The sequence below is a fragment of the Bubalus bubalis genome, chromosome 9 (assembly GCF_019923935.1).
Source record: "Bubalus bubalis isolate 160015118507 breed Murrah chromosome 9, NDDB_SH_1, whole genome shotgun sequence".
Lineage (NCBI taxonomy): Eukaryota > Metazoa > Chordata > Mammalia > Artiodactyla > Bovidae > Bubalus > Bubalus bubalis.
In genome coordinates this window covers 33,130,738-33,155,441 of record NC_059165.1, presented here as the reverse complement: position 1 = coordinate 33,155,441, position 24,704 = coordinate 33,130,738, and the positions used below count along the sequence as shown (strand labels likewise).

The 24,704-nt window shown below is 38.1% G+C and overlaps 1 long non-coding RNA gene and 1 other non-coding gene across 4 annotated transcripts in view; one reads left to right on the top strand and one right to left on the bottom strand.

The window, feature by feature from the left end:
- The window catches only part of LOC123335008, a 604,601-nt gene that overhangs the window by 5,450 nt on the left and 574,447 nt on the right, over positions 1-24,704 (top strand). The gene's annotated exons all lie outside the window — the stretch shown is intronic.
- TRNAC-GCA lies at positions 11,633-11,705 on the bottom strand. The gene has a single exon. It is a non-coding gene; the product is annotated as a tRNA-Cys (tRNA).

Below are 24,704 nucleotides of genomic sequence, written 5' to 3'. Positions count from 1 at the left end.
TTGTGTTGTTTGGGCCCAGAAGCCAGGGGATAAGGCTTCTGGAAAGATAACTGCTGAATGGCCAGAATGTGTGTGGTTGGCCCTTCTTGTCCTTTAGTTACTGGCCTCTCTTCCAACCAGAACAACTGAGGTTTAATACATTCCAAATGTAATTTACTCATTGGTGACCTCCTAGGACAACATGGATAGGGCAGAAAAAGCTACTATTATTTCATGGACTTGAGCTGGAAGGAAGTCTGGGAATCACCTTGTCTTAACTCTCTGAAATGAGACACAGGAGGCCTAACAGGATAACGTGATTTACCCAAAAAGTCAGTGACAAATTGTGTCTGAAGTCTGACTCTCGACCTCTGCTTCCCTTCCAGAGAAAATCCTTACAATTAGCTCCAATTGGTAGTTGAATATTTGGGCAATTGTGTTGACGTTTTGAAGAAAATCTAAGGGAATGGTTGGAGTCCTGTGGCAGCAGGTATACTGGAACCTGTTTTTAATCAATATAATTGAAACTGCTAGAATCTAGAGTATGTTGTTGTCCTGGTGACTGGACTTTCTATACTGATTTAAACAACAATTTTAAGATTTTATTTTTTCTAATTGTAAAAACATTTGGGAATATATAGTAACTAGGAAATAGAAAAAAATGAAATAAATAATCACAAATAATTTTATAATTAAGGGGTAATGCAAAAATTTCCTGGTGGCTCAGATGACAAATACTCTGCCTGCAATGCAAGAGACCTGGGTTCAATCCCTGGGCCAGGAAGATCCCCTAGAGAAGGGAATGGCTATCCACTCCAGTATTCTTGCCTGGAGAATCTCATAGAAAGAGGAGCCTGGTGAACTACATACAGGCCAATGGGTTGCAAAGAGCCAGACACAAATGACTCATTGTCTTATCCATATTGTGGGATATTAGCTGTGATTTTCTCTTTATGTGTCTCTCTCTTCTGATAGCTCTCTTAAAAAAAAAAAAAAGAATACTTAAACCATATAGCAATGCTATCAGAATCAGGAATAATGTATGCAAAGTGCAAGTTTCTCTAATAAATGAAGGCTGTTACGATGGTTGCCACCAAAACTGCATATTCACAGTGACAAACGGGAAAGGAAAGCAATATTACTGGCACCTTAGCCTAGATAACTGTTCATTCGAGACAAGCAGAGACCATTTGCCAGCCTGAAGAGGGTGATGGGGAGGATCGCTTGTCGCCTTGAGGTAGGGGTTTTCCATGGCCACAAAGACAAACAAACAAAACCAAGGAGAGTGAAGGAGTTTACTTAGCAAGAAATCTGGGAGAAAATCAGTCCTGGGAGAGAAAGATCTAAAGCAAAGGCCCTCAAGTGAGAAGTGTGCTGGACATGTCCCAAGAAAAAGAGGCCACTGTGAGCAAATAGGATCACAACTCATGAGAGTATAAATGGTACTGGGGCAGATCATCGATCGTTCTGATGTCTGTTTGCCTTTTTAAAAAGAAATTAAATTTTATTGTGTTATGATTAACATGCAATATTATATTAGTTTAGGTGTATAACATAGTGATTCGATATTTTTATTCAGTATGAAATGATCACTTCAATAATTCCTGTTACTCTCTGTGCTTACACACTCTTTGTGTCCGACTCTTTGCAACCCCATGGACTGTAGCCCATCAGGCTCCTCTGTCCATGGGGAAGGATTCTCCAGGCAAGAATAATGGAGTGGGTTGCCATGCCCTCTTCCAGGGGATCTTCCCAGCCCAGGGATTGAACCCAGGTCCCTCACACTGCAGGAAGATGGTTTACAGACTGAGCCACCAGGGAAACCCAAGAATACTGGAGCGGGTAGCCTATTCCTTCTTCAGGGGAGCTTCCTGACCCAGGAGTTGGACCAGGGTCTCCTGCATGGCAGGCAGATTCTTTACCAGCTGAGCCACCCAGGAAGCCCTAGTTACTGTCGTCACCATAAAAGTTGTCACAGTACTAAAGAGTGTCCTCCCTCTGTGTAGAATACATTCCCCTGATGTATTTGTTTTATAGTTAGAAGTTCTTCTTAATACCCTTCACATATTTTGTCAGTCCCCTAAAACCCTATCTTCTGGCAACCACCTGTTTGTTCTTTGTATCTGTGAGTCCATTTCTGTTTATGTTTTGTATACAGATTCTACTTTGGAAGTGAAATAATCAAGTGTTTGTTTTTCTTGGTCTGACTAATTTCACTTAACATAATACCATCTAGGTCGATCCATGATGTTTCAAATGGCAGGATTTTCTCATCATTTATAGCTGTGTAGTGTGCATTCCATTGTGTGTATACTTAGATACACATGTATACATGTATACAGACATGCACACATCATCTTTATCCATTCATCTGTTTTTGGACACTTAGGTTGCTTCCACATCCTGGCTTTTGAAATAGCACTGTTATGAATATTGGGATGCATGTATGTTTTTGAATGATGGTTTTGCACAGATATATGCCCAGAAGTGGAATTCTGGATCATATGATAAGGCTATTTTAGTATTTTGAGACTCCTATACTGTTTTCCATAGCGGCTGCACCAATTTACATTCCCATCAACTGTGTTCAAGTGTTCCTTTTTTTTCCCCCATAGCCTATTCAATACCTATTTTTTCTTGTCTATTTGGCCTCTAGTCTGAGGGATATGGGGACTTTCTGGCAAACTTGTACTGAACAGTGAAATGTTTTTAAGTTTTAAAAGTGATAGATTGCTGGTGGATGGGTGAGGGGAAAAAGGATGAGGAGAAAAGGAGGCTTATGAAGTGTCTAGACGAGAGAATATGCTGATTCAGAGCAGAGTGGACCTGAGAGTGGGGCTCTGAAGCGGTGAATTCTGCATGCATTTTGAAGTTAAAGACAATGAGATCTTCTGACGGATTGGATCATATGGGATGAGAGAGAAGGACAAGGGAAGAATTGTATGAACAGCTGAAAGGATGAAAGTTCCACCTGCTGAGCTAGCGATGGACATTCGGACAGCAGTTTTTGGTGTAAGATCAGAAGTTCAGCTTTGGTGTTGATTTGTCTTTATAGGTGGCTGATGCTGAAACTTGGGGAGAGGTCCCGGTTGGAGCTGTGAATCTAGGTATTGGTGTGTTGATAGTTTTAAAAACAAAGAGGATGCAAGAGATCACCAAAAGAATGAAGGTAGCTAGTTCCAAAGACTGGGTCCTGGAGTTCTGCAATGTTAAGTGATTGGAGAGGAGAGAAACAAAGAATGTAGAGTAACAGTGTGCACATCCCAGTATAGGTGGATGTGGTGGTGGTAGTCTGCAGAAGTCTTCTTCATGTTGCTCTAACTTGGTTCGTGAAATTTTGGGCAAGGTCACCAGTGGAAAGTGAAGATATATGGGAGGAGATGATAGGGGTTTAAGGAAGGAAGGTGGACAATAGTTGTAAACAAGAGAAAGAGAGTGAGCAGGCTGAGAAGTTATCTGACGTTTTTGTTGTTGTTGAGTCACTAAGTCATATCCAACTCTTGATGACTGCATGGACTGTAGCCTTTCTGGTTCCTCTGTCCATGGGATTTTCCAGGCAAGAATACTGGAGTGGATTGCCATTTCCTTCTCCAGAGAATCTTCCCGACCCAGAGATTGAATCTATCTTGCACATCTCCTGCATTAGCAGGAGGATTCTTTACCACTGAGCCACCAGGAAAGCCCATCTGATGTTTGCTTCACAGCATTAAGGACTCACTTTGAAGTTGTTTAGTTTGAATTTAAAGTGAAATCAATTAGTAATATGACCTTTCCTTTAGGCTCTGTCAGCTTCATGGGTGCAGCTGTGGAGTAGGTAGAATATTGAATTTTATTCCTATGTGATTTTGTGAAGCTTTACATTAAAGTTGAAGATCATGGAACAGAAGGGTGTATATAGAGGAAGGATCATGCTTGACCATGGCCTGTAATCTGGGAAGATGGAAAGTGAGGAGATCTAATGGAAGAGGGAATTTGAACAACTTTTAAAATGAAAGTGAAGCTCCCTGGGGTGAGACATTCAAAGGATCTTGACTGCAGCTAAGACCCAATTTAAAACAGAACTTACTGAGTCAGCACTTTGTGGCTTCTTAGATTACGTGCTGGGTGATTCCTACCTTATTTTCACTGGATCCTCAGCGCTGTTTCTCATATATGATGACTTGGTGGCAATATATTGAATAGCTTCAAACTTGTTTAAAATATAAAAGCTTCAGCTCAATTTCACTTCTTCCTCTATGAGTGTAATTTCTGTTACCCTCAAATGATATGGAAAAAGATATTTGGAGACAATTCAAATATTTTGGATATTATATGATTATTGTAAATTTTTCGTTTTCTTGGATGCAGAAATATCTTGGTTTAGGTCTTTAGAGATAAACACAAAAGTAATTAAAGATGAAGTAATACGCTTGAGATTTTCCTTCATGTACTCACGTACGAAGCAAACAAAAAGGGTATGTGTATGTGCAAGCACACGCACTGGGTGTAGTGGAGAGAGTGGTGATTGGAGGAGGATATGAAGCAGAAACTGATGGTGGTTGGAGATGGGTGGTTGAAAGTGTGTATATTGGTATTCTTCTAATTACTCTCTTTATCAACGTATTTGAAATGTTTCATAGTCAAAGTTTACAAAAGCAGTCCCTAAGATACCTCACACGGTCATGCTAATCATCATTAACTCATCATCTTAGAGGATGCCCTAATTTTAAAGATGACTTGCCCTAAGAGCTGAGGCTAGTGGCTGAATGTGATCAGAAAACTGTTCAAGTGAAGTTACATGTTTAGACACTTCACATCAATCATGAAAGGATAATTTTAAAGGCCACAACTTTACAAATGCATTTTCTTCTGGTTTTATGGACAGAGGAGCCTGGTAGGCTACAGTTCATGGGGTCGCAAAGAGTCGGACACGACTGAGCGACTTCACTTTCACTTTTCTGGTTTTATACCACTTGAAATATTTGAAGAACATCTCTGAGGGTTCATCCATTTGTGATTCTTTGTCACCCCAACACTAAGACTTTTAAAATATATCAATTTTTTAGGAAGTAGAAGAAATGTATTTCATGACAAATGCTATCATTTGGGGTGTGATTATTTAAAAAATAACAGTCATAATTTTTGATATTCTCTTAATTCATGGTAGATCCATATTGTTTGACCTGATGATAGTAGCCTCTCTGCCTTGGTCCTGTGACTGAAATCTTTCTCACATGCAGTAGGTTGCAGTGAATATGTAGTCAGATCTAGGTTGTTAAGGTAAACAGTATTTTCAATTAAAATATATATTATTTGACTTGGGAAAGAAAGAGAGGAAAACTGAAACATAAATAAGCCTTTTAGGTCAGTCCTCCATTTGTAAGCATGAATTCCATAAGCTTAAAAGTCCATTGGACTTAAAAGTATGAAAAAGAAGCTTATTGATTTGGAAATTAAATATTTGCCAATAGCTTGAGTGTACTTTATGTAACAAAATGATGGAAATATATTTTGATCATTTAACTTGAAATCATCCATCAATTGCACATCACCTGCTGTGTAAATTTCAGTCTACTCAAGAAAAAAAAATCACACACGCAAAATGAGTGCTGTAGGATGTATAAACATAAATGTAAACATACATAGTTTTACAAAAACACATATTTCTCTATTCCTTGCTGGTATGATTTTGCAGGCAAGGGAATATGGCCTATTAGTATTGTATTTCATAAATAGATAAAATATGCAAGCTATATCAATAAATTATTAGAACATTAGTACCTTTTATCGATCAGCAAAATATTAAATATTCTCCAACAATATCTATTAGAGTTTAGCATATGTTTCTCTTTGCAGCTAAGGATATAGTGGTCAAATACAAACACATGCTCCCTCTGACCAGGGGAGGTACAGTGCAAAGTCTTAAATCTAAAGATACCCACTAGAATGATAGAATGAGAATTTTTAACCCAGCATTTGTGACTCTCTTTTATTTGCACTTTCATTTTAGGAGATATATATATATATATATATACACTTACAGAATTATCTGCAAATCCAAGAAAGTTCTGATTCACACAGTCTCAAAGGACCTGAGTATCTACAGTCATTGAGAAAATAATTGTTGGATGCATTGAGTTTTTTTTTTTTTTTTTCCTTCGCGCCTCTCCTCTGTTTCTGTAATGGGAAATTATCTATGTGTAATTATATCTTAGTGAAAAGTAATTATAATTCTTATCGTTGGCTTTTTAAAATAGTATTTTTTAACATCACATCCAGCCACTTTGGGTACAGCAAAAACGAAATCAAAGCAAGATTTCAAACTTTAAATCTGGCTAAATGGGAAAAATAAAACTGATAAACATAAAAAGTTTTGAAAAGAACATAAAGGTCTTCATCCACATGTTCAAAGGCAAGAATTCTGAATGGACATTTGTTAAGGGCAAAGTAGAAAAGGGAAGCAACCCATTATTTTAGAATTCTCTGGTTAATTCTCTCTTCCTCTCTTTTTCCTTCCTTCTCTCTCTGACCCATTTCCTCTCTCTCATAATTCTCGCCCCCACCAAAGACCTTGTTAATTTATCATGGCCTTTAAACCCACTATTTGTTTATTAGTCTCTTTATCTGTTGTTTACCATAATTGGGACAATCTCTGTAACCTCTCAGTATTTTTGTTAATATTTAAACAATACCTTTCTGTAAGTGCTATTCATTAATACATGAGATAATGGAGGAAAGCTCTATTTCAGAAAACATTTGCCTTAGAAATACATTGTTCAGATTGTTCCTAGTAAATAATGATTGCTTGAAACTATTGAAGATCATTGAAATAAAAGCATTAACCAGAGTTGCATAAATGTACCATTAGACGGTTGAACTGCTTGGGAGTTGTGGAATTACTATTTGCTGCTAACATCCTTTATACAAGAGGCATCATGAATGATCTTTTATTATAGGAAATAGCAAATTTTAATAGCATGTAGCCATTTAATCCCCTGGAGAAAGAAATGACAACCCACTCCAGTATCATTGCCTGAAAAATTCCAAGGGCAGAGGAGCCTAGCAGGCCACAGTTCAAAGGGTCTCAAAGAGGCACACGTGACTGAGCAACTAAGCATGCATGCAGCCATTTAATAATATCTAAGAAGGAAACTGCAACTCAGCCTTGGTCACGCATTGGGTTCACAGGCTCTCGTCTTCTGCAGCGATTTTATACATGACCTTTGTCATTATACTTTGAAGTGGAAGGCAGGAATTAAATGAATTGGGGATTGACCTACTCAATGGCCAATTTAGGGTTGTCTTGAGAAGAAATGGTGCTTAATTTTCTCTTATGAGAAAACTGAAAAAATTCATAAATTGTACTGCTAAAGTTTGTACATCATAATGATTAAAAGTTAAGGCAGATCTAGGTATGAATTAGTTTTGCTCCTTGATTATTATATGGCCTTGAGCAAAATACATTCCTGGGATGGTGCCCATATCCTAGTTGGGCAGTTCCTAGAAGATGCTTGACCACCTCTAGCTGCTCTGCTCTCTGCACTCACTTTACCCTCAAATGTGTTCCCAGCTCCACGCTTTCCTCCCTTAAACCTGGCTAAGACAAAGCAGACCCTGCTCTGCACTGCTTTGCAACCTTGATTCACTATCTGAGGGTGCCGGAGAGAATTAAACAGAAAGACTGACTTAAATTGAGTATTAGTCATCTTTGCTTTGGCGTTCACTGCCCAGGCACGGCCATGGGAAAGTTCTAGCTTATGGTCTCTTGTCATCAAGTCCTGAGATCTGTTCCTCTTCAAGTAGAGCAGCATCTTTTTGTTCTTCTTTCACCCAAGTTCCTGTCCCTGCCTCAAATAAAAACTATAAATCTATAGAGGTTTAGCCCAAGCCATTAAGTGATCTCTCTGGAATATTTGCTATTAGAACACATCACAGTCCTGGCTATTGGTGAAAATGATAGATTTTGTAAGTGAAGTGTTACCTGGGTGATCTTCCTAAATAAAAGTGTGAGTCCTGTAGAACATAGGCCATGTGACACACTTACCTCTGCTCGTTGGGATCATGATCTTGAAGGTGGGAAACACAGTGTATCTAGTGCTGCATTTCAAGCACATGCAGAATATGCAGTCAATACAAATAAATTACTAAAACTCATTAGTGACTTCCTATTACCTTTGCTACAAATGTGGCCAATTGAAATGGTTTTTCTCTTCTAAATATCTCTGCCTCTCTGGGGATTCCCAATTATTAGTATTATAGTAGTAACAGTAAGAATCTTCTTACAAAGTAGCTTTTTATGCTGAGCAGTTGATGAAGTATTTACAAAAGAAAGCCAGCTCTGAAAACAATGCCTCTTATGAATGTACAATGGCAGGTAGCCCTTGACTCAGACAGGAGTTAAACCCCTTCTTCCTCCTACCTCCAGTCTCTGTATCAAAGCCAACTTTGGGAGAATGACTGAGGTTTGGAAGAACTAATGCATTTGGAGTAGCACTCAAATGTCAGCTATATACATTTCCACAAGAACAGAAGGCAGCCCTCTAGCAATGCTGGCTTGCTCTACATGCAGTGGCCCCCTACTCAAAATTAGAAACTCTTTCACCACAGCTGCCTGAATTTCTCTCTTTCATTCTTCTTTGGATAACTAGACTCCTCTTTTGGAAGTCACATGATGACTTGCGCTGGGTTGGAGAGGTAGACCATTTGGCTTGCTTTGGGTTAGGCAATGCATGCCTGGACAGTAGAGGTGGGGGCAGTGATTCTTTCTATTTTCTAAACTATAGGATTTGCCTCTGACAAAACTGCCAAGTAGGTGCGATTTGGTTTGGGGGTTCCCTGTCACTGCCTCATCAGCATCTTCAGTGCCCTCTGGTGCCACATAACCCTACTAAATTCCCCCCTTTCTCATTCTCTTCACATCTTTACTACCTAACTTAATGTTCAGAATCTAAATAACTCAGTGTCCTTAATAGATCCCTTTCTAGGAAATAAATGATGTTTCACTTCTATGGTCTTACAGACTTTTGCGTTACTACCAGTGTCCAAGTTGAACACACTGTATATTTTCTCAATGTTCCTCCACTTTTTTAGTATGTTGTGAAGTGAATTGCATTCCTATTGCTGGGTCAGAGGTCATAGTATACTGGTAGATGGATAAGAAAATCAGAGATCTTTGTTTGCTAGGCATACAGGCAGAAAATGATGTAGTCAGGCCCTTAGACTTCTTTTTTCTTTCTGTTCTCATTCCATGGCTCATTCTTGATTTCACATTAATCTCAGGTATATTGTCCAGAAATAGGGTCACTTTAATTTTAGTTCCTTGCCAGTCTGTTCCTTCAAACAGAAATTTGCATGACAAAATTTACAACAAGAAATTTCTTAAACTGTAAATCGTTCCAAATAAGAGATGCTGACTCTTTTAAAACAACAAAGCACACACTAGATATATTCAATAAAATTGAAACAAGTAAAATCGATAGTATCAGGTTCTAAGCCAGGCTGTTGACAAGTCACAAACTTTTATTTTAAACCTCCCATTTTAATGTCATTCTTTTCAGAAAGAAAGAAAAGATGTATTAGTGAGATGTTTTTTTTTTTTTTTTTAAATCTACAATCAAGGGCAAAAGCAGTGAAATGATTGAAGATTCATTCTTCAGTCTGGAGGGTTTACTGGGATTACTTAGGCTAGACAAAAATCCATGAAGGTCATAATGACAATTTCATCATTTGGACTGATGTATGCCATTTTTATGTTGACTTTGCAGTAAACATTAAAGACTGAAGTATTACATTAAAAGGCAATGATTTAAAAATTTGTCTGCTCCACCCTTCTCTAGTTTAATAAGGGTCTTTACCTCTATCATTTAGAAATTAGACAAGAATATATTTTTAAAATTTCTAATGTGGTACATTCTATAGGTGAAAAGTCATTAGTCTGTGCCAATTTATTCTTAGCTTCTAAAATGTATTGCTAATTAACTATAGATATTGAATAGTTCTATATATATATATATAGAATTTTTCTATATCTATTTCTATATATATATATAGAATTTTTCTATATCTATTTCTATATATATATAGAATTTTTCTATATATATTTCTATATATATAGAAATATAGTTCTATAGCTAAAGAATCTATAATTAGTAATAAATGAAAATAGTATCAGCTTAGGTAACCTGTCAGAGAAGGCAATGGCACCCCACTCCAGTATTCTTGCCTGGAAAATCCCATGGGCGGAGGAGCCTGGTAGGCTGCAGTCCATGGGGTCGCTAAGAGTTGGACACGACTAAGCGACTTCACTTTCACTTTTCACTTTCATGCATTGGAGAAGGAAATGGCAACCCACTCCAGTGTTCTTGCCTGGAGAATCCCAGGGACAGGGGAGCCTGGTGGGCTGCCGTCTATGGGGTCGCACAGAGTTGGACACGACTGAAGTGACTTAGCAGTAGCAGTAGTAGGTAACCTGAACACTCATAGCAAGGAAAGCATTCATTACTTTTCAGAAGTTATAAAGCTGTTTGCTTGGTAAATTATTTGACAAACCATCTGGGCAATAATGGGCTTCCCAGGTGGCACAGGCATAAAGAATCCACCTGCCAATGCGAGAGATCCATTCAGTCCCTAGTTTGGGAAGATCCCCTGGGGGAAGAAATGGCAACCCACTCTAGTATTCTTGCTTGGAAAAATCCCATGGACAGAGGGTCCTGACAGGCTACAATCCAAGGGGTCACAAAAGAGTCAGACACAACTAAGCGATTGAGCATGCACCCACATGGGCAATAAGAATAAAATAACTGACCTCTGTTAGGTGCTGATGATGTAACAGTACTAGAACATGAGCTTTTTAATAGCTCATTTAAACTTGGCATCAAGCTAGTTCTCTAGACTGGACCTGTTTGCTGATCACTGGATAGTTGGGAAGGAAGAGAGAGAAGAAAGCAGCCTCACAGACTGGTCAGGTAGGTGCAAGAAAACCTTCAAGGAAAGAATTATCTTCATTTCACCGATTCAGGAAGAAGCTTGTAGAGGTCAAGAAACCTGCCCAAAGTGGCAAAACTGGTAACCAGTAGGAATGTAATTTATCTGCAAATCTCTCTGGGGCCTGATCTAAGCTCTTTTTACCAGATATCCCTCCTTCCCACATTACATGTATTTTAGCACATCCTTAGGAAACGGGCAGCTTTGTATGGGGTTTAACCATGAAAGTATTATCATATATCAAAACCCTAACAGTGATTCATATGTTAAGCAAACACTTTTAAGTGACTTTGAAATTATAAAATATATTGACTGGCGTTACTAGTAAGAATAGTAAAGAGACCATTTGTAACATCACTAATTCTGTTTAATACCTTCTTGTTACTAAAGTCAGGGCACAAACCACAGAGCACAGCTACCTAAGGGGTAGAGTTAGGAAAACACTTTTTTCTTTTCCATGTATTTTCCCATTCTCAATTTGCATAAAAAATCAGTGCAGAGCCATATGGGGAGAAAATTTTGCAACCTCCCTATTTTGAAAAAAAGTACATGTATACAAAGTGAAGTGAAGTCGCTTAGTTGTGTCCAATTCTTTGTGACCCTATGGACTCTAGCCTACCAGGCTCCTCCATTCATGGGATTTTCCAGGCAAGAGTACTGGAGTGAGTTGCCATTTTCTTCTCCAGGGGATCTTCCTGACCCAGGGATCGAACCTGGGTCTTCTGCACTGCAGGCAGATGCTTTACCATCTAAGCCACCAGGGAAGCCCATTATATGTATATAACTAAACTGTTTATTTCCCACTTTTTTCCCTTAAAAAGGAATTCAGGATTATAAATAAGGACACATGTATACCTGTGGTGGATTCATTTTGATATTTGGCAAAACTAATACAATTATGTAAAGTTTAAAAATAAAATAAAATAATATAAAAAGTGATAGATAGCAGTCACTATCTGGTGTGTCTTACTGAAGAGAGAAGTACAGGGACAGAGAAACAAAGCTGGGGTGCAGTCAGGGAATAAGAACTAAGGCAGGATGAAAGGGAGGCCAGAGGGGAGGAAGGATTTACAAGAGGACAGAGGAGCCCCACCAGACAGGTGGGTAGGTGGAAGGGATATGTTCAATCTGACCCTTTGATTCTGGCTTCCTTGCCCATTGCACAGTCCCTGGGGCCCTCCTCCTACCCCAGGCTGTACTATGACTGGGCTAGATCTCTGGGAGGTCTCCTGGAGAGTGGGGCCTGCTCTGTTCATAGTTGCAGCTCTATTGAAATAGCTCCTTCAGTCTCTACTAAACCTCTCTCAGCCACCTTCTGCTCTCACCCCTTGACCTTTCTGCACCTATCCCTTTGCTGGTGATATTCTTGTCTTTACAATGTTTAATCCAAAGCTTCAATGTCCTATTCAAAGCCTTTCCTGTCTACCTCTCATTCCACCCAAGCCATATTGAATTCTCTCTTCCCTGTTTTCACATAACCCCCTTTATCCCTCTTTTAGGCCCTAACCACATTGTTTTGTAATTGTTGATAGATTTGTCTGCTCTACTAATAAATTCTAAGCCCCAGGTAAGGACACAGATGATACTTGTGTCTTACTTTTGTTCCTCTTGGGAACCATCCTCATCACAAAATTGGTGCTCCAGAAATACTTATTGAGTATAAAGGAACTAATAGTTGGGTCCAAGCCAGGGGATCGGGAGAAAAAGCAGAGGATAGCCCTTGTCAGGGTGGCTGCTGTTCCCCAACTCTTTCGCTTTGTCCCTCCCTTCCTCTCTCATGTTCTTCTATCAATCTGAGCACTCAACAACCTAATTATAAGGTTCAAGTTCAGACTTCTTAGCCAGCTCTCAAATCCTTACATGGTCTTATTTGTATCCCTCAGACTCATCTCTAGATATTCTGTTCCTTTAACCTGTATCCTATGCTCTGCAATTGTGAACTCTTTAGAGGTCCTAGGATGTGACTTTGTACACTGTCTAGGTCTCCTGACTGTCTGCTTTCTATTTGGAATACTCACACCATTCTCCCCTTCCATCTCTTCACCTTCCAACATCTGTTTAATCTTTAGTATTTCCATTTAGAATCCTCTACCTCTTCAAGACCATCATTCTACTTATTGATGTAGCTGTCATTGGTTTGATTTTTTTTCTTCCCAACCAAGTTGAGTGATGAACTGGGCAAGACTCCACTCTTCCTAGACCCACAACCCATCAGAGCCCCAGTGTTCCTATTCAGTATTCTAGAATGGCCAGTTGAATGTTAAACCCAAGAATACCTTTCTCACTCTACTCCTATCTTCCACAGTAGGAAGTATTGTAATATCTGGGTCTGCCATTCCTGGAGTAAAAGACATTAGAGATCATTTAGAGATGTATGCTCATCTATATTCATTCATTTAATTAATAGCCCAGGGATGCCAGCAAGAGGGTTGGTGCATCTAGAAGACGGGGAGAAGCCAAAGGACTAGGTCATCTATTTTTAGTAAAATTGTCATTGTTTGTATGGAATTAAAATCTGAGTGCCTAGAGGCCAGATGTGTTAAGGATTAGTTTTATCTTTTGGTTTTTGTTAAAAGTTCCAACTGAGGCATGCAGTACAGACTGGATCAAACTGTACTTAATTTACCCCAGAGCTGCAACTCAAAAGATAAACTATAATAAGAGAAAAACAGGAAATAGACCTAAATGCCATAAGCAGCCACTTCTTTAAAATTTTGCCTTTCTTTATAGATTTCCAAATTTTTCTACAATGAGGCATTTTGGGGGGAATTCTCCGGTGATCCAATGATTAAGACTCCACACTTTCACTGCTGTGTGTATGGGTTCTATCTCTGGTTGGGGAACTAAAATTCCACAAGCCACATGACAGAAAAAAAAAAAATTAAGTGTTTACATTAAATAAAACACCTCACTTAAAATATAATAAAATAAAATGAGGCATTTCTTTTACTTGTTTTATAATTTAAAAATATAATTATTTGTTTGGACAACACAATGTGATTTCAAGTATAAGTTTTGCACAGTGAATACAGAGTTATAGTAATTTTTATCACTGTTAGAGGTCAATGTATATGCTATTTAATTTAATATAGAATTCTATTCTCTTATTCCTACCCATTTGTCATTTGCATTTTCTACTACTTTTTTTTTTTAATTCAGAGAAAAATTTCTTTGGAAACATGAAGAGGCTTAAAATATATATATAAAGAATTAGATGATTAGCAGCGTATAATGACAATTAGAATTCCAGACTTAAAACATTAGATTTGGCCCTCTGATAGTCTGACTGTTTCACCTCCATAACTAGAAACTCGCATAGTTGAATCAAAATGTGGGATACCATGGTAGCACTAGACCTTGAGCAGATGCCCAGGGGTCTTGGCTGAAGTATAGATTAACTAGCACTGTAAAGAATGGCCACTTATATGTTCTACAACCTTTAATTTCTTCCAATTGTAGAATACAGCTGAATGAATAGCCTCTAATAGCCTCGAATAGCCTCCTATATTTTAGAAAGGTGAGACTAATTTGAACCACAGAAGGGGTGGGGAAAAAAGACCATATATCAAAGAAATGACCACCAGTGATAATACACCATGTGTTTATCAATTTAAAGCTAGAAATTACCCATTGATGGATATGAATGGGGAATTAACAAGAGGAAAATGCCATGGCAAACAGCCCTTGTGGAGCATCTACCACTGCACTAGCCAATGGATTCTCTACTAAGTGTGTTTGCCTGTCTTCTCATCTGATCCACAAAAATCAGTGAGGTAGATGTCAGTATTCCATTGGAAGATTAGAAAATAATTACTCCACCTACTATGCAATCCATTCTTTAAAGGCAGATTATGTGTCGATGTATACTTAGAACCAGTAGGAGCCAGCATGTGATAAAATCTTAATAAATATTTGTTCATTGACTAAATGGTTGAATAAGTGATGTTTTGATGGCTTGTTAGCCTTTTAAAGCTTTTTATTGTTCTTAAGAATATCTATCTTTATGTATGTTCCTTTGGAAATTAGCTGTATCTCAAAAGGTAAAAATCACATTTACGTATTTTTTTAATTGAGGTGAAACTTACATAAAAGTAACAGTTTTGCAATGAACAGTGCAGTGACGTTTAGCACACTCATGGTGTTATACAACCATCACTTTGATCTAGTCCTAAAACATTTTCAACCCCCTGAAAGGAAACTATCTGTATTAAGAAATTGCTCTCTTTTCTGCCTCTTGCGCCAACCTACATTCTCTCTCTCTGAGTTTCCCTAGTCTAGATATTAATGAAATAATATGTAATCTTTTATGTCAGACTTTTTTCACTTAGCATAATGTTTTTGAATTTCATACACGTTGTATCATGCCACAATACTTAAATCTTTATGGCTGAATAAATTTTTATTGCATGTACATGCTACAATTGGTCAGTTCACCCGTTGATGGACATTTGGGCCTTTTTAACTTTCTGGCTCTTAGAAACAGTGCTGGTGTGAATGTGTCTGTGCATATATTTGTTTGGGTATCTGTTTTCAATTGTTTTGAATATATTCCTAGATGTAGAATTACTGGATTATTTGGTAATCCTATATTCAACTTCTTTTTTTTTTTTTTAAATTTTATTTTATTTTTAAACTTTACATAACTGTATTAGATTTGCCAAATATCAAAATGAATCCGCCACAGGTATACATGTGTTCCCCATCGTGAACCCTCTTCCCTCCTCCCTCCCCATTCCATCCCTCTGGGTCGTCCGGTGCACCAGCCCCAAGCTTCCAGTATCATGCATCGATCCTGGACTGGCAACTCATTTCATACATGATATTTTACATGTTTCAATGCCATTCTCCCAAATCTTCCCACCCTCTCCCTCTCCCACAGAGTCCATAAGACTGTTCTATACATCAGTGTCTCTTTTGCTGTCTCGTACACAGGGTTATTGTTACCATCTTTCTAAATTCCATATACATGCGTTAGTATACTGTATTGGTGTTTTTCTTTCTGGCTTACTTCACTCTGTATAATAGGCTTCAGTTTCATCCACCTCATTAGAACTGATTCAAATGTATTCTTTTTAATGGCTGAATAATACTCCATTGTGTATATGTACCACAGCTTATATTCAACTTCTTAAGGAATATTGCAAGGGCTGAACCACTTTCCTTTCCTTCAGTAATGCATGAGAATTCTGATTTTTCTACATCTGTGGCAACATATACTATTTTTCTTCTTTTTAAATAGCTATCTTAGAGAGTGTGGTCTTGATTTGCATTTCTCTAGTAACTAAAGATAATGAGCTATGTTTTTATGCTTGTTGGACATTTTCATGAGATTTTACAGGATGGGAAAGCAATTAATAAAACTCAAAATAATCTACTTTCTCTTTAATGACATTTAGAGGAATCAATCTCAGGAATTGATACTGCTACAGATACATTGCTTAATTCAGAATCTTGGAATAATCCTGGACAATTTCTTCTCCTGAATTCACAGCATCCAAACTAAAAGCAAGTCCTGTTACTTATAATTCCAAAGTGTCTTGAGTAATTACACTTCTCTGCATCTCCTCTTGCCTGGAAAATCCCATGGATGGAGGAGCCAGGAAGGCTGGAGTCCATGGGGTCGCTGAGGGTCGGACACGACTGAACGACTTCATTTTCACTTTTCACTTTCATACATTGGAGAAGGAAATGGCAACCCACTCCAGTGTTCTTGCCTGGAGAATCCCAGGGACAGGGGAGCCTGGTGGGCTGCCGTCTATGGGGTCAGGTCGCACAGAGTCGAACACAACTAAAGTGACTTAGCAGCAGCAGCATCTCCTCTAACCTAATCCAGGCCAATGTAATCTATTTCTCATCTAGAGTGTTGTTTCACATTCCATTATTTGTCTCATTTAATCTGTGTTTCACAAAGCAGTCAAAATTTTAATCATAAATTAGATCATTATGGTGACCTGCTTAGAACTCACCACTTTTCCTTTATTGCATTATAGGAAAACATAAAAGCTCTACATCACAGCTTATGAGAATCCACATCATCTGTAGTCCCAACCATGAATAAAACTACTCTTTTCATAGACATTGCCTTGCATCATGTCTAAACTTCTATCAATTTCTAGAATACTTCTTAGAGCATTTTCAAATGCTGTTATATTGGCCTGGAAAACACCCAAATATCACATGGATCTAATATCTCTCAATCTCTCTAATATCTCTCTAATATCTCTCAAATACTGATTTCTCAGATAAGCTGTTTGCTAGCCATGCCATCTAATGCATGTTATTCTCTATTGAAGTAGGATATTCATCACCTTAAGAGTGATCTTTCCCCTTTCAAGTTGTATTTAAATATTTCCATACTTATTTATTTTTTACCTTTATGCATAAGATTGTAAAATTTACTTACGATGAAGATTGCTTCTTTTTTGTTACCATGGTATACCCTCTGCTTAGCACATACTTTTGGAGAAGGCAATGGCAACTGCCTCTAGTACTCTTGCCCAGAAAATACCATGGACGGAGGAGCCTGGTAGACTGCAGTCCATGGGGTCACTAAGAGTTGGACACAACTGAGCGACTTAAATTTCACTTTTCACTTTCATGCCTTGGAGAAGGAAATGGCAACCCACTCCAGTGTTCTTGCCTGGAGAATCCCAGGGAGAAGGGAGCATGGCAGGCTGCCGTCTATGGGGTCGCACAGAGTTGGACACGACTGAAGCGACTTAGCAGCAGCAGCAACACATACTTTGCTCATTTTCTTTTAATGAATGTGTACATATGTTTTTTATAATCACAGACAGTTAAATCAGTACCATGTAGAAATGCCCATATTTTCTTAACAGCAAATTATTGAGAAAATATCAATTTAAAAAAGTCATCAGTAAGCTATAGTACTATATTGAGTGCTGTGTTTCTTCAGAAGATTACAAGCCTCTTGTTTACTTGTCAATAGCAAATAATGCTCTTTGAAACCCATGAGTTATATCGAGGGGCAATGATTTGCCTAGTAGATAGGAGGGAAAAGTAGGCAATAGAACAAGATTTAGCAGAGAATGAAAGTACATTCTCTCTTATTATGGTCTTTTCACAGCCTTTGTCTTGCCATTCAAGAGTCAGTACTTTATTTCCACCTCAGTATCTGGTGAGCAGGTTCTAGACCTGTTGACACAGAAATCATCCACAGACCTGTGGAACAAACATGATTAAATTGTGTTAAAATAATTCAGCCCCTTTCTGGCTAATAGAGAAGAAATAGTCTGGGCTCCTTCATGGATCCCTGAAATGCCTGTAATGGTAATGCTGTACCATTACAATTATAAGGAGAAAATCAAATTTATACAAAGAGAACTTAAAGTTTCTTTATGTTGGACTGGATATTTGAACTAGTTGAAATACATACTTTTTGTCTGTTATGTAGGTGAAAATATTTGAATTACATAGTTGATCATTAATGTCCATTTTATGATTATTATAAACTCAGGAGTCTTATTCTACTCTTCCCTTTTATGATAATAAGCTCATGAAAGGAAGAATATAAAAATTTTATTTACTAGAGTAAACTTACTAAGTTGTCAAGTAGACTACTCAATCCATACTTCAACAAACAATAAAATGATTGCTTCCTTACTATTTCAAGTCCATTGTTTCAACTGATGATCTAAAACATTGCTCTGTGACATACAATGGGAAGACTTACGTTAGAATCATGAAATTTTCGGTTCTAAATGTATTGCAGCACAGATGTCGTCAGTGCAGTAAGTGAAGTCCCCGAAGGGATCTATGGACTTGACTCAGTTTCCTTACATCAATTAAATCTAAATGTAGAAACTAAAATCCTGTTACCATAATGAATTTTTGATTAAGTTAGTTTCATCATTGATTAGTTTTTTTTTTTCTTTTAGGTGTATGATCATATATCTGCAAATAGAATATTCTTATTAATCTTGTACCTCTGTCATTTCTTGAATATGGCGATATCAGGCATTTGTGCTTCTCTCCTGGTCTTAATAGATATGTTCTACTGCTCTGGATAAAATAAAATACTGGCTTTGAGCTAAAAATTAACATTATAATGTGTTAACATATCCATCAGTGTGTATTTTCTTGAGTGTTCTGTAAATAAGGATGAGTGTTTAGTTCTATCAATGGCTTCTTTTAGCATTTATTGAGATAATCATGATTCTTATAATATTTTAATGATGGATATATAAACATGTACTCAGATAAACTGAGGCAAATTAAAAACTAAGAATTTGAGTAAAAATTAATTCTAGTAGGGCAATATCTAATCTAGCAAACAGAAAGGGGTTCTGAGGAGTTGTATTTTATTATAATATTAAAAATAAATGCCTTTTATAAGGAGAAGAGAGGGGGAACATAGGCAACAGGTCAGTTAATGAAAAGTCACTTTAGAACATGGCGGGGGTCTCAGTTCAGTTCAGTTCAATTGCTCAGTCATGTCCGATTCTTTGCAACCCCATGGACTGCAGCATGCCAGGCTTCCCTGTTTATCACCAACTCCCAGAGCCTGCCCAAACTCAAGTCTATCAAGTCGGTGATGCCACCCAACCATCTCATCCTCTTGCATCCCCTTCTCCTCCTGCCTTCAATCTTTCCCAGCATTAGGGTCTTTTCAAATGAGTCAGTTCTTCAAATTAGGTGACCAAAGTATTGGAGTTTCAGCCTCAGCATCGGTCCTTCCAAAGAATATCCAGGACTGATTTCCTTTAGGATTGACTGGTTTGATCTCCTTGCAGTCCAAGGGACTCTCAGGAGTCTTCTCCAACACCACAGTTCAAAAGCATCAATTGTTCGGTGCTCAGCTTTCTTTCAGAGAAGGCAATGGCACCCCACTCCAGTACTCTTGCCTGGAAAATCCCATGGATGGAGGAGCCTGGTAGGCTGCAGTCCATGGGGTCGCTAAGAGTCGGACATGACTGAGCGACTTTACTTTCACTTTTCACTTTCATGCATTGGAGAAGGAAATGGCAACCCACTCCAGTGTTCTTGCCTGGAGAATCCCAGGGACTGGGGAGCCTGGTGGGCTGCCGTCTATGGGGTCACACAGAGTTGGACACGACTGAAGTGACTTAGTAGTAGCAGCAGTAGCAGCTTTCTTTATAGTCCAACACTCACATCCATACATGGCTACTGGGGTCTATTAGGCTGATTACCTAATTAATGTTAATTAAGCAATTTCTAATAGACTGGTTTAAACCATTTCTGGAAGAGCTGAAACTGTAGTAAAGTCTAAGTTTGGTGATATGGGCATTGACAACTTTCATTTTGGGTTTCTTTTGTTTTTAATAACTATATAATATCAGTATCAATGGATTTCTTAATGTTGGATTAGTGATACTTTTGGAGTAAATTCTATTTAGTGATGGTGTATCATTTTCTTAACAAAGCATTAGAGTGGTTCACCCTTTCATTTTGGAGAGGGAAATGCAACCCACTTCAGTACTCTTGCCTGGAGAATCCTTGGACAGAGGAGGCCTAGCAGGCTACAGTCCTTGGGGTCACCGAGTTGGACATGACTGAGCGACTCACACACACACATACACACACACCCCATTGGGGTATGTTTGAATTAATGTTTTAAAGAAACACAGCTTTCTTTTTTGTACCATCTTTATAAGATTTCACGTTGATGTTATATTAGCTTCATAAAGTGAATTAATTTTTTTTTTTTCATTTTCAATGTTTGGACAGCAAAGCACCGAAACTCGCCAGTGTATGGAGGGTTGGTAGAATCCCTCTGAGAAAGCATCTGGCCCTGGTGCTTTGTTTGCAAAGTGGTTCCTTAGTAACATGCTCTATTTCTACTATGAAAATTGGTCTGTTGAAGCTTTCTACCTCTCATGGGGTCATTTTTTAATAATAATCTTTTTGCGTAGAAAATTATGTATTTTTCCCAGGTTTCACTTTTTTCTCTCTGCTTTATTGTTTCCTTCATTTGTTTAATTATGCATAAATTATTCTCAAGATTAAAAAAAATGTTTTCACTTTCAGTAATTTCCTCTATTAGTTTATATGTGTGATTCCCACCCCCCACCCCCATTTTCTTGGATCAGATTTGCTACTGACTTGTCTTTTTTTAATATATATGAGAACAGGACTTTAAAAATTAGGTGACTGTTTTTGTATTGTTTTTTTCATTAATCTTTTACCTTTACTTCCCTTCATGTGCTCTTTTGGTTTATTTTGCTATTCCTTAGTTTTTCTGTGTTTATTTTTTAAGCTAGGTGTTTCATTTTTAATCTATCCTGATAAAACTATTAAGTGCTATGAATTTTCTTCTCCTACTTCTTTAAGTGGAATACATTTTGTATTTTTAGAAATTATATCATTTCAATGTATATTTTATATTTTATTTTGCTCAAGTCTTTTAATAGAACTTTCATTTAGTCTTAACTTTTAACTGAAAGATTTTTTTTTTTAGTTTTGTTGATATTCCATAATTGTATTGCATTGTGGTCAGAGAGTTGTTTATATTATTTCTATTGTGTGACTTAGAGATATATTCAGTGTGACTCTAGAACATGACCACTTACAGTGAAAGGTCTATTTCTCTTGAAGATGGAGCCTCCATTATAAGGGTATAAATTTCAAAATATATTATTAAGATCTATTGTAATGACTGTGTTCAGATTTTCCATCTCTATACTTATTTTAATTGCTATTATATCCTTACTTATATTTTGTCTATCTTAATTTGTGCTGAGACTTAATAATTGTCCCAAACCAGAAGAGTAGTAATGCTGGCAATTCAGATGGCTTCTTAACTGCATCAGGTTTATAAGTTAACTTTATCATCAGTCCAATTTAGTAATTCAGTTGTGTCCAGCTCTTTCCGACCCCATGGACTGCAGCACACGAGGCTTCCCTATCCATCACCAACAAACGGAGCTTACCCAAACTCATATCCATTGAGTCGGTGATGCCCCAACCATCCCAACCATCTCATCCTCTGTCATCCCCTTCTCCTGCTTTCAGTCTTTCCCAGCATCAGGATCTTTTCAAATGAGTCAGTTTTTCATATCAGGTGGCCAAAGTATTGGAGTTTTAGCTTGAGCATCAGTCCTTCCAATGAATATCCAGGACTGATTTCCTTTAGGATGGACTGGTTGAATCTCCTTGCAGTCTGACGGACTCTCAAGAGTCTTCTCCAACACCACAGTTCAAAAGCATCAATTCTTGGATGCTCAGTTTCTTTATAGTCCAACTCTCATGTCCATACATGACTACTGGAAAAAACGGAGCTTTGACTAGATGGACTTTGCTGGCAAAGTAAAGTCTCTGCTTTTTAATATGCTGTCTATGTTGGTCATAGCTTTTCTTCCAAGGAGCAAGCATCTTTTAATTTCACGGCTGTAGTCACCATCTGCAGTGATTTTGGAGCCCCCCAAAATAAAGTCTGCCACTCTTTCCATTGTTTCCCCACCTATTTGCCATGAAGTGATGGGGACTGGATGCCAAGATCTTAGTTTTCTGAATGTTGAATTTTAAACCAGCTTTTTTCACTCTCCTCTTTCACGTTCATCAAGAGGCTCTTCACTTCCTCTTCACTTTCTGCCATAAAGGTGGTAATATCTGCATATCTGAGGTTATTAATGTTTCTCCCATCAATTTTGATTCCAGCTGTGCTTCATCCAGCCTGGCATTTTGCATGATGTACTCTGCATAGAAGTTAAATAAACAGGGTGACAATATACAACCTTGACATACTCCTTTCCAATTTGGAACCAGCCCTTTGTTCCATGTCCAGTTCTAACTGTTGCTTCTTGACCTGCATACAGATTTCTCAGGAGACAGGTCAGGTGGTCTGGTATTCCCATCTCTTTCAGAATTTCCATAGTTTGTGTGATCCACACAGTCAAAGGCTTTGGTGTAGTCAATAAAGCAGAAGTAGATGTAGAACTACTACCTAGAACTTTATCATAGATATGTATGTATAAGAAAAAACAGTATGTCTAGGGCTGTGTACTATCTGCAATTTCAGGTATGTACTGGGGATCTCAGGGCATATACACTGAAGATAACAGGTGACCATTATATGTTAAGAAATCTACCAAGTACAGGCTTCCCAGATGGTGCATATAAAGAATATGCTTGCCAATTCATGAGACTCAAGAGATGCAAGTTTGATCCCTGAATCAGGAAGATCCCCTGGAGTAGGAAATAGCAACCCATTCCAGTATTCTTGCCCAGGAAATCCCATGAACAGAGGAGACTGGTGGTCTATAGTCCATGGGGCCACAAAAAGTTGGACACGACTGAGAAACTGATCACATCAAGAAGTACAAGTAGTTATCAAAGTGAGATTTGAAAAGAAAAGAATATGGAGGAGATTGATATGTGTGTCTTAAGATTTGTATATATTTATATGAATTTATATAATGTATATTAATAAGATTTATATATAATAAGCACTTGATTGGGTATACTTATATAGATATTAATAGACTTACTTATGCAATGGAGACTTAAGTAAATGTTTGTGTATTATTTGTATAGATCCATGCATATATTATGTCATCATCAAAAAGTTAATGTTAATTGGTAGAAAAAAGAACAGACCCATTTAAGGAACACAGATGTCTTTAAATGTAAAGATTCAGAAACTGTTAAATGAAAAGCATGCATGCCCCAATATGGAGTTCAGTTCAGTTCAGTCTCTCAGTCATGTCCAACTCTTTGTGACCCCATGAATCGCAGCATGCCAGTTCTCCCTGTCCATCACCAACTCCCGGAGTCTACCCAAACCCATGTCCATTGAGTCAGTGATGCCATCCAGACATCTCATCCTCTGTCGTCCCCTTCTCCTCCTGCCCCCAATCCCTCCCAGCATCAGAGTCTTTTCCAATGAGTCAACACTTCACATGAGGTGGCCAAAGTACTGGAGTTTCAGCTTTAGCATCATTCCTTCCAAAGAAATCCCAGGGCTGATCTCCTTCAGAATGGACTGGTTGGATCTCCTTGCAGTCCAAGGGACTCTCAAGAGTATTCAACACCAGAGTTCAAAAGCATCAATTCTTCGGCACTCAGCCTTCTTCACAGTCCAACTCTCACATCCATACATGACCACTGGTAAAACCATAGCTTTGACTAGATGGACCTTTGTTGGCAAAGTGATGTCTCTGCTTTTGAATATGCTATCTAGGTTGGTCATAACTTTCCTTCCAAGGAGTAAGCGTCTTTTAATTTCATGGCTGCAGTCATTATCTGCAGTGATTTTGGATCTCCAGAAAATAAAGTCTGACACTGTTTCCACTGTTTACCCATCTATTTCCCATGAAGTGATGGGACCAGATGTCATGATCTTCATTTTCTGAATGTTGAGCTTTAAGACAACTTTTTCACTCTCCACTTTCGCTTTCATCAAGAGGCTTTTGAGTTCCTCTTCACTTTCTGCCATAAGGGTGGTATCATCTGCATATCTGAGGTTATTGATATTTCTCCCGGCAATCTTGATTCCAGCTTGTGCTTCTTCCAGCCCAGCATTTCTCATGATGTACTCTGCATATAAGTTAAATAAGCAGGGTGACAATATACAGCCTTGATGTACTCCTTTTCCTATTTGGAACCAGTCTGTTGTTCCATGTCCAGTTCTAACTGTTGCTTCCTGACCTGCATACAGCCTTCTCAAGAGGCAGGTCAGGTGGTCTGGCATTCCCATCTCTTTCAGAATTGTCCACAGTTGATTGTGATCCACACAGTCAAAGGCTTTGGCATAGTCAAGAAAGCAGAAATAGATGTTTTAGAGA